The sequence below is a fragment of the Trachemys scripta genome, chromosome 12 (genome assembly GCF_013100865.1).
Source record: "Trachemys scripta elegans isolate TJP31775 chromosome 12, CAS_Tse_1.0, whole genome shotgun sequence".
Classification (NCBI taxonomy): Eukaryota; Metazoa; Chordata; order Testudines; family Emydidae; genus Trachemys; species Trachemys scripta.
Genome location: NC_048309.1, coordinates 44965566 through 44970664, shown reverse-complemented (window position 1 = coordinate 44970664; position 5099 = coordinate 44965566). Strand labels below are relative to the sequence as shown.

Genomic DNA, 5099 nt, shown 5'->3' with positions numbered 1-5099 from the left:
TGCTGACTTGGCTACTTTTAGCAATAAGCAATAGTGGTTTTGTATGGCCTGCTGGCTTGGCTACTGTTAGCAATGAGCAATAGTGATTCAGGCACTGTTACTTGTTTGCCAAGATCTCCCCGTACAGTACAGATACTCAGATCATGTCAACTAGAATAGCTCCATAGCATTATCCTGTGTATACCAACTGGGGATCTGGCATCATTGACTCCAATGGTACTAAGCAGATTTACACAAGTTGGGGGCAGGGGGGATTTTGATTCAATTGACTCCAAAGAAGCCACATTGGTATATGTCAGATTGAGATCTGACCCTTAGTATTTCTTCAGTCTCTAGGACATACGTGCAACTGGTGTGAATTAAACATTTTCAAGATGTGATGTAGCATTGCACTGGAGCCTAATGTGCCTTTTATCTCATTATCATGTTGTCTGTGGTAATTACTTACATATTATTTGCTGAAAAAGAAAGAAAGAAAGAAAGAAAGAAAGAAAGAAAGAAAGAAAGAAAGATGGGGCAAGTTGAAAATGAGATAGAGAAAATCTCTGCAACATTGAATTCCTCCACAGTTCTGTCCCCAGTAGGAATTAATTACTCTGTAACCATTAAAAGTCCCATTCTTGCAATTAATCCCTTGGGTCAAAGATCAAAGAAAGTGCAGATGGGTTTGGAACTTTTGTCTCCTCAGTTCAGATTCAGAGACAAAGAATATAGATTTGAAACTGTTTATGGGCCCGATACCTAGAGGGTGTAGATCTGCAGTAGGACCAGCAAAGTTAATGAAGCCAGATTCCCCAGCTGGTGAAAACGGACATACTACCATGGGCATCTTAGAGCCAGATCCTCCGCTAAGGTAAATCAAAGAAGTTTCATTGAAATCCAAAGGCCGCATCTCCACTTGGCTTTAAGAGCCCTAACTATTCAGAACTCAATGGAACTGTATCAGTTCACATGAGTTGAGGATGTTGCACTGAGCTTTTAGTGACCAACATCAAACAGCCAAGGCAGCCTGACCTCTGGGTTCCTCTGGTGGCTGCATCCCAAGAGCTGCTGACGCAACATAGGGGGGAAAACATCTCTGCTCTCTCAAAGCTGATTATGTGGCATTAATGAAGGAACAGGCTATTCCAGGCCAGCTGGGGCTCTCGTGCCACTGGGGTCTGAGCTATTGTAGGTCACATGGTTGTGTTACAAATATATATTCTATTCTGCAATCTCCTTGGGACTCCTGTAGGGCATCAGCCCTGCCTTGTTTTTAGCCAAGGGTCCTTCCAGGCATACTGCAATTGTGTGAGATACAGGGCAGGTGCTGTTCCCCTTCTGTGGGGTTAGGGTCAGCTAGGGCAGGATGTCAGCATGGTTTGCTCCTGAGGTGAGACCAGAGGTGGGCTCACAGACCTGGATTCCGGGTTCAGTTATTTAGCCCCAGAACAAGCACATACTGAGTTGTGCCCATGTTTGAAGACTACAGAAGCTATGATTTGTTTTACAGTTTGGAGAGGCTTCACCTCTCAGCCAAGCTTGTCTGAGGAGGGGAGCAGGGAGGCCCATCTGTGTTGTGGGTCACTGTCTGCTGGGAACTGCAGAGAAACCCAGCATCTCAGGAAATATGGTGAAGGGATAGAGAAACAGCAGCTGGATAAATCAGTAATGGGGGTATTATTGACAAATACACAAAGAGGCAATGATTGAAAAATCCTGATGGTGGAGTGTCAAATGCATCACAAATTGGAGAACATTCCACAGAGACAACACAGTAAGTTTGCTATTTGCAATTAAATATCTTTGGGTATTAATATACTGTGCAAATTTCATAATAGAACTATGAGTTACAATTGGAACTTTTCTAAAGTTTTAATATAATTTAATTGATTTAATATAATTTAATCAAACATTTAGAGCTGCTCAGAGTTTCTTTTTTGTTTGTTTGTTTTTGTTCATTGAGAACCAGACAATTTCAGGTAAACTGCTTAAAACTGAAACATTGTCACTGAAATTGAAAAAAAAAAGTTTTGTCTTTTCCAATACATAGATTGTTTTTCAAGAATAGCAGAGACTTCCTTGGAAAATTTCTCAGTTTAAAATCCAGTTTTCCTTTGAAATAATTCAAACTGAAAATGTCTGAATACCCCAGATTGGAAATTTAGATTTAAACTGGGGTGGGAACATTGATATTGTCCAATAATAGTACAATTTGAACCCAGTCACTTTGTTGCAACTGTGTTTATTTCTGTTTCAAAGGGATACTTGTTGAATGGTAAAATTGAGTAAGCAGTAAAGTTGGCAGCCAAGAGCATAGGTATTAAACATACTAGCACCTTAGATAGAGAACAGTGAATTGAAGCCCCCAGCCAAAGCCCGTCTCTCTTATCCCCGCCAAGGACATAGAGGAGGTCAATGGGATTAGAAACTAGATTTCTGCTCTAGTGCCATATCCTTTCTCCTACAGTGCTGCTATCTAAACCCAAATGCTGTAAATAGGGGCAGTTAACATACAAATAACACACAGATCATTCCCCATAGAACTCAGAGTTCAAGAAGAGAAGGAAGAGAAAGAGATGGAGGGGAAACAGAGACATAGGGAGGAGAAGTGACTGGCCCAAGGTCACAGAGCAGTTCAGTGGTAGAGCCAAGAACAAAACCCAACTCTCCTGACGGCCACTGACCCACACACCCATAAAGTGACAGAGATAAATGACACAGCAGAGAGGTAGAGGAGTGATGCTGGTCGCCCATCAGTACACACAGATGGAAATGCAGTCAGGAATTGGTGTAATAAATAAATACGTTTGCAGGCAGCTGGCCATCTATGTGGTGTTGCAGTGAAATCGTTACAGGCGAGCTGTCATATACAATGCCAAGTCCATTTCATATTTCCATGAAAAGTGGATATCAGGCAGTATTGGCATTTTAGCAATTTAGTTTCATGCCCAAGTCCAGAGCTTGCTGTTTGTAGCAAGAGGGGATCCATCTTGGCTAGAATTGTTGCACTTGGACAGTACTTTGCTCCATCCTTCACATGGCATTTTATTAAGCCACATCATGAGCCAGATCTTCAGATGGTGCAAACTGATGCAGCTCCATTGACTTTAAGAGAGCCACGCCAATTTACATTCCTGTGATAACTCACCAATCCTAGTTAATAGAAGTGATGAGTGCTGTGCATTGTTGGTACTCACATCATGATATATTGCTGCAGGGAATCAGGGCCACTCCCACTGTCACTGTAATCCCCACCAATGTCTTTGTCCTTCCCTCCACAGCCATCACACAATGAACTGAGAAACAAAATGTTCAACCGAACCATTGTGACCGAATTCCTTCTCCTGGGATTCTCTGATGTTCGGGAGCTGCAGATTTTGCACTTTGGGGTGTTCCTGGTGATTTACCTGGCAGGCATGCTGGGAAATCTTCTCATCATCACAGCCGTAGCTCTCGACCACCATCTTCACACCCCCATGTACTTCTTCCTGTAGAACCTGTCCATCCTAGATCTTGGCTCCATCTCCGTCACCATCCCCAAATCCATGGCCAATTCCCTCATGAACACCAGGGTGATTTCTTATCCTGGATGTGTCACCCAAGTCTTTCTCTTTTTAGTCTTCACTGCAACTGATCTTGCCTTACTCACCATCATGGCATACGACCGACATGTCGCCATCTGCCAACCACTGCACTATGAGAGAGTGGTGAATAGGAGAGCGTGTGTTCAAATGGCAGCCAGTGCCTGGATTACTAGTATTGTCTACTCTGCCCTGCACACTGGGAACACCTTCAGGTTGCCCTTCTGCCAGTCCAATGTCATCAACCAGTTCTTCTGTGAAATCCCCCAGCTACTCAAACTCACCTGCTCTGACTCAGACCTCAGTGAAGTTGGGGCTATTGTCTTAAATGTGTTTTTAGGTTTAAACTGCTTTGTTTTTATAATTGTGTCTTATGTTCAGATCTTCAAAACCATGCTAAGAATCCCCTCTGAGCAGGGCCGGCATAAAGCCTTCTCCACCTGCCTCCCTCACCTCATTGTGGTCTCGTTATTAGTTTGCACTGCATCCTTCGCCTACTTGAAACCCACCTCCAGCTCAGCATCAGGTCTGGATCTCATGGTGGGTGTTCTCTATTCCCTGGTACCTCCAGTGATGAATCCAATCATCTACAGCATGAGGAACAAGGAGATCAAAGCTGCATTGAAGAAACTGATTGTGTGGAGGTTGTTCACCAAGAGTTAAAATGTCCCTCATTGCACCTTTACTGTGATTTCATTCTGAGTTTCTTTGTAGATATAATCAACTGATGACAAAATTGTCTCTTTGAGAACATAGGGTGCAATCTATTTATGAAATCATAAAATGTGGACTAGCTCCACTGAAGTTAAATGAGTTAGTATAAGATTACACCAGTGTACATAAGATCAGAATCTAAATATCTTTCCATACATCTATATAGACACCTATATATTTGTCTTAGGGGGGTAATGTCACCGCACTATCTGAGCATGTTGCACACAATATCAACAACCATATCTAAGTCACAGGTGGACTTCATGAAGTCTGTGGCTCTTCTCCTTTTTTGGGATAAAAATTGTGATGGGGTATGAGAGGGTTGGCTTGTGTATTTGCTTGTTTCTTTTTCATTTTGTTTAATTTTGTTGATTCATTCATTGACTTGTTTCTTTGTTCCAGGTGGCTTTTGGGGGGGGAGGAGCTTTGGAGGGTGGAGTATGTTTGACTAAATGGTGGTATCCATTTAATTTGCCATCTATTCAAGGTTTAAATGTCATAATCTCTTTGATGGGGTTTTTTCAGGCACTTGAAGTTTTGCTTTCCCCATTGATGAAGAATTGAAAAAAAGTTTCTGCAGGTGTCTGTTCAGTGATTATTTTAATGTTGATGGGATTTTATTGTGTCATTTATGATGTGTTAGGGCACCTACAGCCGTATATAACTGTATCTATTATTGTTATTTATTTCTTTAAAATTTATTAAAATAAATAAATAAATATTGTATTGTTCTTCCTATGGTGGAAAGGAATTTGGACGAGAAAGGTATTACAATATTTCCTATAGACAAACTGAGTCTGAATCAGAAGGCCAAGTTTTTAT

General features: G+C 41.7%; 1 pseudogene; it reads left to right on the top strand.

The window, feature by feature from the left end:
* The first annotated feature begins 3290 nt into the window (after window positions 1-3290).
* Window positions 3291-4226, top strand: LOC117886036 (annotated as a pseudogene).
* Window positions 4227-5099: the final 873 nt, after the last annotated feature.